At 36.5% G+C, this 12,219-nt stretch overlaps 1 protein-coding gene across 2 annotated transcripts in view; it reads left to right on the top strand.

Moving 5' to 3' along the window:
• Nucleotides 1–615: 615 nt before the first annotated feature.
• LOC150105224 (uncharacterized) overlaps nt 616–12,219 on the top strand; it is a 378,667-nt gene continuing 367,063 nt past the window's right edge. For both annotated transcript variants that reach the window (XR_016548564.1, XM_090395544.1), the window contains exon 1: nt 616–756. The gene's annotated coding sequence lies outside the window, so the exon portion shown is untranslated. The remainder of the gene's footprint in view (nt 757–12,219) is intronic.

The raw sequence follows: 12,219 nt of genomic DNA, 5'->3' as shown, positions 1-12,219 counted from the left end.
AACTGCTACGTCAGCTACGTCAGACATCTGTTACTATTTCGTGTTCTTAAACCCCAACTAGTATTATTTTCTGAGTTGAAATCACGGAACACGTGATTTCATCTTCAAGTTTTCTTCTTATTAGATCTTTAAAATCCGTGTTTTATACATTTGTTGTGGTATGCTATTTTTTAAAATATTTTCGGAGTATTTGTTATGAGATATATGTTTTTTTTTTCAAATTTTAATGATTGAAGATCATAATTGTGAAAAATGTGGTTTTATTATTATTTATTTATATTTTTGAATTTAAATTTTATTCCCTATTTAATTGTTTACCCTAAGGCTTTAATTTCAGATCCGCCTACAGAGTGTTTCCTCGAATTTCTGTGATTGGAGGATTCTGAGTTATGTATGAATCCGAGATGATATATAAAATCTATAGCTTCATATTAATTTTGATCAATGTATATTACAATAACACGAAAATGTTATTTTTTAAATTTCCTATTTCCAGTATACATAATATATTAACTGTATTTAAATATATTGACTGATTTTGTTTTTAAGAAAATACGTCGTATGTATGAATTGATATTATAACAGTGACGTTGCATTCTGACGTCATTCCGAAAATACATGTTCTGTTTTGGTTTTCTTCGTGTTGCTATTTATTTTTATTTATAAAATCATCGTTTCTTATAAATAATTAAGCCATAATTCAGTTATTAGAACCTCTCCTAACTGCAAAGAAATCCAAAGATCTGAAATCTTGAGGTACGCCGTAATATAAACCTTCTCATTGTTCTGATAAAAGAGGAAATGGAAAGTTATCGTTTAATTAGGATCCTGTTTGTATAATTGACGTCAAAAATATATGCTTACCTTCATAAATAAAAAAAAAAAAAAGATTTATTTTAACTGGTATAATACATTGCTCAATGAAGTTTTCAGCGAATTAGTATTATTATGTTATTCGAATTGTACGGATATAGTTTCGTTTCGACAACAGTGTAACCTTTACGTTTCCTTATATCTCTTTATATAAATCATGTTTAAAAGATGAAACTGAATAATTTTTTTATAAAATTTCATGTTTTCAAACATCGTTGAAAAAGTTGTCATGATGTTTAAAGAAAGATCTTTGAGATTTAGGTTCTATAGCGACTTTTTTATGGGCTTTCAAAGTCAGGTATTTTTTTAGAAAAGGTGTAAAAGAACATATCTGATGATTAAACAATTTAGGATCAAATATTCGATGTCCTCCCTCTTCATAGACATGTCAGGAAGCCGATGTTTTTGAAAGGGATGTCATCTTGTATAGCATAAGCAACGTTCATATGATTTTACAATATGAGCCTTTCGATTTGTTCACAATCTTACTTGCCACATAGCGAAATATCTCCTTAGTATTTCTGTGGCCTGCTCGGCTAGATTTTTCTTGTGAGCTAATTTTGTCTTCCTTACCATGCTGGTCACCTTTCTTGCCTGAGCCTTATACTGTTCATGAGTTTGCTCATCATTTTTCTCCCTTTATACCATCCACAGCATTTTATATTACTCACACAACCTCACACAACATATTACTCATCCATGATTAACCCACCTTTCCTTAGGTATCAAATTTAATATTGCTTCCTCTAGATGCATCTTAACTATCTCTCATACACTACTAACATCCTTCATTGCAGTGTTTTATGCCAAAGCACAGATTCAAGCTTCTTCCTAAGCTTGTCATAATCACCTTCATTGTAGTTACACATATACACCGTTCTTGACAGAATATTCCTCATGTTTTACAATCTCCCAAGTTAAGACCGCATGATCATATTGCCTGCGATTGGCGAATGTGACTGCTTCCTCAATTGGAGGCAGTGTGGTCACCTTGGTTATGGATAGCTCTTCTGATCCTATGACCAGGTCCAATACTGTTGCATCCTTATATCCCTCCATCAAATGCTGCATCAAGTAATTATCTCTCAGTAGGTGTATAAATTCCAGTTCCTTCCTGCCATGTGGTCTTTCTTTTTTCCAGTTGTTGAATCTCCATAGTTGAAGTCCCCCATAATAATCACTTGACTTGTACTCATTGTGCTAATTTGATGATGCATGTCTTCCAGATCATCTGTGGAATCCCCTGGCATATAGCAACAGCCAACTATATATATATATATATACATATTTTGTCTTACTGGCTTTTATCTCACACCAGACTGCTTCAAATGACATCCACCATCCCACCTATCTCCTATTCTTTTTTGGCTGCAATTCATCTGCTGTCATTAGCAGCACCCCTTGTCTGTCTTATTATTAAACCTTCTCCATCCTATCTTCCCTAAAAATAACCCTTCACATTCTATCCCCGTAACTACATCACCTGCTGTTAGCCAAGTTTCACGAATGCCTATAACTTTTGGTGAAGTTGCACCAACCAATGCGAAAAACTCCTTCCTGGTACTTCTGGCATTAGTATATAGAAATGTAAGCATCCCTTTAGGACCCCAATCACCCTTACTTCCTGAATTGCATACTCTATTCAAAATTTTTGCTTAAGACACTAGATTCTGCATTTGGTCGTTCTCATAATCACTTGCTTCATGGGTACCTTCACACAAACTCAACTGCTTTCACCCTAATTTCTTAAGTTTTCCTGTATTTGTGCTTTGGCATGTTTACTGAACACAACTCCCTTTCTAGGCATTTAACACCAAAACCATTTAGATGCATTCCATCAGCATTATACAAATCTTTCTGTCAAACACAGACTACAGATCCACAAATCCTGCATCATTCCTTCTGCACAACCTATGTATTGATTCATTTGCTACCAATGCCCTCCTCTGCAGTTCGCCTCTATCATAGCATGGCAGGAGACTTACAATCATCTTCTTTCTCTTCAGTAAACAACTCCTTTACATCCTCCCTCATAGAATACTTCTTTCCTCTCTGATCATTTGTGCCAACCAAGACAATTAGTTCTTTTGCCTTACCTTAAGATCAGTTTCTTTCTTTTGTATACCGATGGCTTGACTTATATCATGAATTTTTGCACCAGGGAAACACAATTTTGTTACACTTTCATTTAGTATTTCCCTGATCATGGAGTCTCTGTACATAATTTTCTCTTTAACTTGTTTTTCTCAGTTGTTCGCTTGGTCTCTGTTATTACTTTGGACTATCTGCTTCTTTCTTTTCTCAGCCCTGCTAATCTCTTTGCCTCTTCTGCAACTTTTCAATTTTGCACTTTCCTGTGAAAGAAAATTCTTCTTCCTTTATAATTCTTCATTTGACACACTTTGTAGTACTCAGATGATTCACAATCTGCTATACCTGTTGTCTTAAACATATTTCCTAGTGCATTTCAATAGTCCTGTCTTATTATCTGGAAAAAGATCTTACTTCACTTCATCATCATCAATTTCCTTATATCTACTCCCAAGGGTGTTCAGGTCTTGTACCTAGAGGTCTTGTTGGCATTTCCTCCAGCTAAGGACAATATATGTTTTTGGTGGCAATACTCACCAGGTATGCCAGAGTCCTGTTTGTGGAAACACTTATTGTAGACCTGAAGTGACTTGAAAAAGTTCCATTTGGTCTCAAGAGCAGGATTTCCAGATAAAAAGTAAAATAATAACACCAAAAAAAATATAAAATGAATAAAAAAAAAAAAATGGGAAAAAAAAGTCCTTAGTTCCCCCACAGTAAAATGTACTATAGGTTTATGGAGAAACTTTTTGTAGGTGGGAGCTACGTAAAAAAAATTCGACCAATGGATTTCCAATGTTTTAAGGTAATGAATGTGTGTGTGAGTAGAAGGGACATTAATTTTTTTTAATATACAGTTTTATTCTGTATGTTACATACACACATATATATATAGATAAGCATGGTTGGCCAAGTTGTTAGCATATCCACTCTCTAGCCAAAATGCTGCAGGTTCGAATCCTGCCATGGGCATGGATGTTTGTGATTATCTTTCACCTTCATACATTCATTCATACAAGTGTATAAACACTCTCCCAAGATGGAATTGGTCATCATGGGAGAAGTAGACTCAATCCTCAAGCAATGAAAGAGGCCTTTACTCAACAATGAAGAATGTATAGGCTGAGAGAGAGAGAGTGGGGAAAAAAAAAAAATATATATATATATATATATATATATATATTTAGTTCATGAGTATGTAACTAAGAGTTTATAAGGCAAAACACTGGAATAAGATTATAACATTTATTTTAACTAACAGCATGACATTTCATCCTAATTGCACAGGATTTTTTCATGTGTGTAAACATACAAACTGATATACAAAACAGTATTGACTAACAAAGATGACAACCATTATGTAGTTAAAGAAGTGACTGATGTTATTTTAATTATTTCTAATTGTATGTTGCATTGGCTGCTAAAAAATACATTAACGAGCAGAGACAAGCAAGTTATTGTTCCTCTGTATCGAGCCTTGATAAGACTCCATCTCGACTACTGTGCCCAGATTTGGTTGCCTGGGATTCTTCTAGATGGGGAGGAGGAGGTGGAGAGGATCCAGAGGCGAGTGACCAAGATGATAGCAGGTCTATGGAATGAACCTTACGAGAACAGTTTGAAGATTTGTGGGTTGCAGAAATTGGTTGATAGGTGGAAAAGGGGGGGGATATGATTGAGACATTCAAATTACTAAAGGGTTTCTATAGGATTAATTCAGAGGATATTTCTGAGAACAGGACTGGTAGTGGGAGGACTAGGGGCCATCCATGGAAGCTGGGCAAGAGTGTGGTTAGTAAGGGTGTTAGAGCTAGGTTTTTTACTTTTAGAGTGCTGAATGAGTGGAATAAGCTGACAGAGTCTGTTGTGGGTGCTATGACTGTGAATGTTGAATAGTTGATGAACATGATGTTCAGGGCCTCCCTCGATGAGTCTAGGGACTCCTTGGAGTTGCCCGTAATAATAATAATAATTTACCTTTTTCTGGGGTTGAGGTCCACATTGAGGGGGTGCCCATTTTCAGTTGGTGGATGAGGTGAAGGAGAGGGCGGTGGCCTTGCTGAGGTGGACGGCACCTGATGACTTGTAGCGCTGCTTCCAACAGTGGAGGGTTTGTGTGCAGCAGTATGTGGATGGGGAAGGGGAGTGGCAGTTGGGTTGTGCAATTGTGGTGGTAGGCTGCATTTTTGTGACCAGTCTCATTATTTAATAGCCACACCTCATATTTTTAACTCACTGCTCAAAGGGTTAATGCCTAACTTTTGGCCAAGTTGAACTAACCAATGCTTAAACTGCTCACCCTTATTCTCAATACTTGGCCAAAAGTTAGGCATTAACCCTTTGAGCAGTGAGTTAAAAATATGAGGTGTGGCTATTAAATAATGAGACTGGTCACAAAAATGCAGCCTATCACCACAATTGCATATTAGTATACATAAACTGCAATGTCGCTTTCATGCCACAGCCTCTCTTATCCTTGTTATAATTATCCCACTACATTAAGAACTTGGGAATATACATTTAGGATCATATAATCACTCTCTCTCATGTATGTCTAGATTCCTTAAGCATTCTGGTTTCTTTGATCTGTGCTTCTGAATTCACTGAACAATACTTTCTCAAGACATCTAACTCTGAATCCATTCAAATGTAAAATACCTCTATTATATAAGTCCTTGAACTCACTCCACACATCCACAAATTTTACACTATTCTTTCATAACCTACACATTGACTCATTCACAATCATAATTCTTCATCTTAGGTTTCTTCTGTCTTAGCATGGCAGCAGACTAACAATTTTACTTTATCAGTAGGTATCTGAGGAAGGCAATATCAGAATGTATTCCCATGGTCAGGAAGACAAACAAGGTAGACATTAGATGGATGAGTAGTAGTAGTAGTATAAGGCTTGATCTGCAAAAAAAGAAAATGTTATTACAAGGAGAAAGGCAATCAGTACTCACGAGCAGTACAAGGCTCAAGCTAGGAAGGTTACCAGCATAGTAAGAAAAGCTAAATCAGATTATGAGAAGACCTTAGCCAAGGAGATCAAGGATAATCCCAAGGAGTTCTTCTGCTATGTGGCAAGTAAAAGGAAGAATGACTTTGGATGGATAACCTTAGTGGATGCTGATGGTATTGAGGTGACCAATTCAGATGTAATAGTAGAGTCACTGAGTGATCACTTTTCAAAAGTCTATCACCCAAGTGAGGATATCTCTGTACCTGTAGCAATAACTAATGTGAGAATTGAAGGTAATAAATCCCAGGTACTTAGTATATTGCAGAATTTAAATGCTAACACTCTGTAGGTTTAGATGGAATGTCAGCTTGGGCGTTGTATGAATGTGCAAATGAATTGTCAATGCCTCACTTGGTCATTTAACTTAAGTTTGAACTCTGGTATGGTTATAGTCCCTAGGGAGTGGAAGGAAGGCAAAGTGGTTCCTTTGCATAAAGGTGGCTCTAAGAGTGTGGTAGTTAATTACAGACCAACCACCATCTTGGAAATGGTGGTAAAAGTATTGGCATTAGTATACATAAACTGCAATGTCCCCTTCATGCCACCTCCCTTACCTTTGTCATAACTATTCCACTACATTAAGAACTTGAGAATCTACATGTTGGTAAAGGACAAAATTCAAGAATGGATGGATCAGGATTATGATACTTTATAGGGGCCAACATGGTTTTGTTAAAGGTTGATCCTGCCTTAGCAATTTATTAGCTTTTTATAATAGAATGACATCTGAGTTGGACAAGGGGAATGGATACACAATGATACTTCTGGATTTTGCTAAGGCTTTTGACAGGATACCCCATGAAATACTTTTGCGCAAATTAGAGCAGATGGGGATGGATACTAAATTGGTTATATGGATAAGAGAATGGCTCTTGGAGAGATACCAGAAAGTATTGTATGGAGGAGCAGGTGACCAGTGGTGTGCCTCAGGGCTCTGTGCTTGGGCCGTTATTGTTTAATTTGTACATAAATAATATAGGAAATGGCTTGAAGGGAGATATTCAGTTGTTTGCTGAAGATGCAAAGTTGGGTAGCACAATAAAAAATCAAGCTGATGTTGAGAATTTGCAGGATGATTTAAATAAACTGGCAAAATGGGCAAAAGGTAATGGATGTCAGTTCAATGTGGAAAATGTAAAGTTATGCATTTTGAGATTAAAAGATTACCAGCTGTGTACCACATTGATGGAACAGTACTCCAAGAGATTAATGAGGCTAGGGACTTCAGAGGTGTTGGTGGATAGGGAGATGAAGTTCAGAGTGCACATTGCTAAGGTGTCCAACATTACACATAGGATTACTTGGTTATTGAAGAACACACTAACATACAGAGATAAAGAGGTTATTATTCCTCTTTATAAGGCATTGATACTTCCACATTTGGATTACTGTGCTCAAGTCACCTGTATTCCTTGGAGATGAAGAGGTTGTGGAGAGGGTTCAGAGGAGAGTGACTAAGTTGGTGAGTGATGTAAAAAATGCTCCCTACATTGATAGAGTGAGAGCTTGTGGATTGCAGAGGTTGGTTGATAGAAACATTTAAATTACTAAAAGGTTTCTATAAGATTGATGCAGGGGAAATATTTCAGCTGTGTGATAGTGATGGAAGAACAAGAGGTCATCCCTAGAAATTAAGGAAAAGTGTGGTTAACAAGGGTGTGAGAACTAGATTTTTCACCTGGAGGGTGGTGAATGAATTGAATTCATTGCCTGACTCAGTTGTGAGTTCTTCGTCTGTAAATGAATTCAAGAAGAGGTACAATAGATATTGTTTTGATAGTTTGAGTCTCCCGCGATGAGTCTACTGACTCCATGGAGATACCTGCAATAATAATAATAATAATAATAATAATTGTTCAGTACGTTGTGAGTATTTATGCATTCATGTGCATGTTTGGCTAATGATAGTAAGAATGAATTCAGATAAGTCGATACTTGAGTTAATATTTAAATGTAAAAGATCTAATGCCATTTCCAAAGACTCCCAGATTTTTCTCTTCATTGTGCCATAGCAACAGTGTAATAGTTTCAATTTATCCCATAACACTTGATGTCTCATTTGTAAAGTCTGGTGGGTCAGCTGAAGAGAGCACATCTGATGACAAAGCTGAGACTTTGCTCCTATGGTATTCAATTTCTTGGACTTGTCGATACATTGTTCAATTGATTTTTCTCATCATCATAATCATCAAATTCCTGCCATGTATCCTCAAGGGGTGTACAGGATATGATAGTACTACATGAAAATTTACATCATTACTAACTTCCTATCTATAATTTTCCCCCAAATCAGTCTTTTACTTGTCAAGACTCCAACATTATTAGATTTTATATTTCTATCGTCTAAGGCAGTGCTTCCCAAACTTCTGGATGTCAGGGCCCCCTTTGCAAAATTAAAATATTTCACGCCCCCCCCCCCTTCGAAAAATCGTAATAGAGAGATATATTATTATAATATTTATTGTATTTATATTCAATACAAAACATACACAGCGAATATTGCAAAAATCAAATGCATATATTACATTTTTTGCCTCTTACCGTTTGGTTCTGAAGACGATGCAGGCTGTTCTGGTAAAATATGAAATACTGTCCTTTTTTTGAGTCTGTTTCTGCTTCTTCTGATTGTTCGCGGGATTTTTTTTTTATTTTTTATCAGCGACTTATCCATCTCAGGGTTAAATTTTTTAACGTAGAATAGATCAAATAATATCACCACTTACCGATACTGGCACACCACAGACTGAATAACATGAAATTAGTGAATATTACCTGAATAAGGGAATCCCCGGACCAGGAACATTTTTCTCTTTTGTGACTTTTCTCCGTTTAAGGTAATTAAGCCTAACGCGAAACAGACAGCAAAGGCAGGTTATTAAAATGTGCATATGATTGGTGCGGTATTAGCAAAAGATCGCGCAACCGAAAGATAAAAGCATAGCTGACAATTGGGTTGAAATGCTAACTCTCTTCAACCTAATTCCATATGTGAAACTGCCATAACATTCATTATATAACATTCATTATATATATATATATTATATATATATTAGTTTTAACACTTTTACGAATTTTTAACATGTTCGGTTGAATTTTATTGCTGCCTTGGGAAATCGAACTCACACACATTTAATTAATAACAATAGTTTTTAGTTAGATACTGTGTTTGCCCATGCAACATATGGTTTTATTTCAGTCTATATATACAGCATAGTTTCTGTATGAGGGGACATGTGATTCATTAATTAGTGTGTTTTTATCCCAGTTGTTTCTAATTGCACTATTTGTTGAGAAATATATTACACAGACTCCTCGTACCTTATTCACTAGCATAATAAAAGTACTTGTTTTTATGTCCTCTGCAGTATAGTGGCTGTTAGAGAGGGGTGTTGTTTACCACTGCAAGGGAGTTACTATCTCCCTACATGAATTTGTTTAAGCTTCTTTTCATGTGTGAAGTATATGCGAAACTTTTATTGGTGACAGAAAACTAGCTCGGATGACAGTGATAATATAAAACGAGTTTTGATACGTATATAAAGTCAATATCAACAGTCCCTGATTACGAACGTGTGATGAAAGGGACAGGAAGATTTGGAGCTTCCCTGGAGAGCATTCGAAGTAAATACAATTAACCACTGCTTTGAAATGAAACATATCAATAAGTAATATTTACTAATATTCATTAAGCGCCGAAATACGAAGGAAGCAAAGTTTGTGAACCAACACCAATTGGTGAATTTTTCCATTAAAATATAAAAAATAACAAAAAAGAAATAATAAATAATAAAAGTTAAATACGTTTCTTTTAAAATAAAAAAAATCTACTTTGTCTTAAAACATTTTAAATTTGTTTTCATTATTTCACGGCCCCCTCAACAAAACCTACGGCCCCCAAGGGGGCCACGCCCCACAGTTTGGGAAGCACTGGTCTAAGGCACTTTGTATCATATCAGTCCACCTATATCTTTGTCTTCCTCTGCGTCATTTTCCTACCAACCTGGCAGAGAACACTTGTTTTGCTAATCTTTCCCCACCCATTCTGTTTAAGTGACCATACCACCTGAGATTAGCTCTGCTAACGAATTCCTGGATGCTGTCAATGTCAAGTTCTTTCCTATTATCCTCGTTTTTAATATGATATTGCCATTGATTCCATCTGTTTATGCCTCTAATCTTTCTCAGGACTCTCATATCTGTGGTCTCTAGTCTTTGGTGAAGTGTTTTACTTCTCACCCAGCTCTCAGATCCATAAGTTAAAACTGGTTTATACAACTAATTTAGTGTTCCGACAAATTTCTCTCTTATTCCATATGAATTTATTCAGTTGACTTCCTACCATACCAACTTTGTTGATTCTGTTGTCTAGTTCATGTTTAATTTACCATCTTCACTAAAAATTGTGCCTAAGTAGTTGAAATGTTTTTCTTGTTCCACAGGTTCTCCGTTCACAATGCAGTTGACATTTTCAACTATTCTTCCTATTTTCATTGTCTTTATCTTTTTATTACTGACCTTCATATCATATCTATTACAACAGTTATTCAATTTAGTCAGGGAATCTTGCAGAGTTGTAGCAGTTTATTTAGAAGTATAACATCGTCTTCATAAAGCAAAGAGCTGACATTAACATCCAGGCTCTGGGTAGCATTTCAAACCAATGGAATTTGTTCCAGACTTTTGCTAAGAGTTTGCCCTTGCTTTATCACAGAGCATGAAGACAAATTTTTGGTCAGAACAACAAAACGTAATCAATGCACCATGGCTGATCAGCTTACAAGTCAGCTCCATTCAAGCACAGGTACACAGATATTTCGCCATACTGTGGCAAGACATCTGCAACAAGTAGGCCTGTATGCCATGCCCAAAGACCTGTAATCTGTGTCCCTTTATCCACAGTTCATTGTAGAGCACGTTTTCAGTGGTGGTGGTGTATCCATAAAAATTGGTAAGACACCAATGGGCTAATGTGTACTTAACAGTTGAGAGTCATTTTAGTCTTTGATCTGATTCTAGACGACACTTGATCTGACATGTGTCAGATCAAGTGTCGTCTAGAATCAGATAAGTGTCTGATACTTATCTGATCAAGTGTCAGATAAGTGTTACTCTTACCATCACAAGAATGTTCTTGAAAGAGATGATGTGGCGGTGCTGGGGTCATGGTGTGGGGAGGCATTATGCTTAATGGACAAAACAAGCTTCAAGTGCTGGAAAAAGGGACTATGACTGGTGAATGATATTGCGATGAAGTTCTTCAATGTCCTGTTTGATTGTTCTGTGGTGCTGTAGGCGAAGAATTCATTTTTATGGATGGCAGCCACACCACATCGTACACAAGCACTGGAGATACTTCTGGAGACCAAGGATGTTAATCGAATCGAGGGGCCATCATGCTACCCAGATCTCAATACCACAGAACACATTTGGGACACAATAGAGAGTTGCATTGCTGCTCTCGAAACTTCAAGAACTCCTGAATCACTTGGTGCTAAGCATGGGTGCGATATTGTGAGAGAGCTGCATTACAGTTTGGGGTGGACATGTTCCATAATGAAACATAGTTTTCAGTAAGCACTGTATACATTAATTCCTTAAGTATGTCCTTAGGAAATTTGTAACTTTTGCCAAAAATTATTTTAATTTGTACAAAATTTATAACACATTTTTTGTGTAGTGTAATTTATTAGTATGCTGGCAATAAATTTATGTCCACATTTGGCTGTTGACATGAAAGTGTGTGTGTGTTTGTGTGTGTGCACGCGCGCATGCGTGCGTGTGTGTCATATTACCATTATTGTTCATATTTTGCTTCTATTAGCTTTAGTACGGCTGTAGGATCTATTTTGACACGAATGGTAAAGTCTCTGTATAATATGCTTGTGTTCATACTTTTCATGAGTGATTAGTTAATTATTTAAATTTTTCATTTTTTTGATTAGTTAATGGTGGACAAGGACCTGAAATTCAGGGGCCACATTGCTCAAGTTGTGCAGACATCACATCAGATAATGGCAATAATGTGGAGGACCCTGACATGCAGAAATAGAGAGGTTATGATGGCATTGTATAAAGCCTTGATCAGGCATCATATGGATTATTGTGCACAGATCTGGTCACCAGGTTTTCGTGGTGGTGGTGAGGATGTGTTGGAAAGGATCCAGAGAAGATTCACAAAGTTGGTCAGTGGTCTTTGGAACATGGAGTACGAGGACAGATTGAGAGAATAT

The sequence above is a fragment of the Typopeltis vanoorti genome, chromosome 7 (assembly GCF_054136105.1).
Source record: "Typopeltis vanoorti isolate ZY-2024b chromosome 7, IOZ_Tvanoo_1.0, whole genome shotgun sequence".
Lineage (NCBI taxonomy): Eukaryota > Metazoa > Arthropoda > Arachnida > Uropygi > Thelyphonidae > Typopeltis > Typopeltis vanoorti.
Note: the sequence above shows the minus strand (reverse complement) of the source record. Positions and strands in the feature narration are given on the sequence as shown.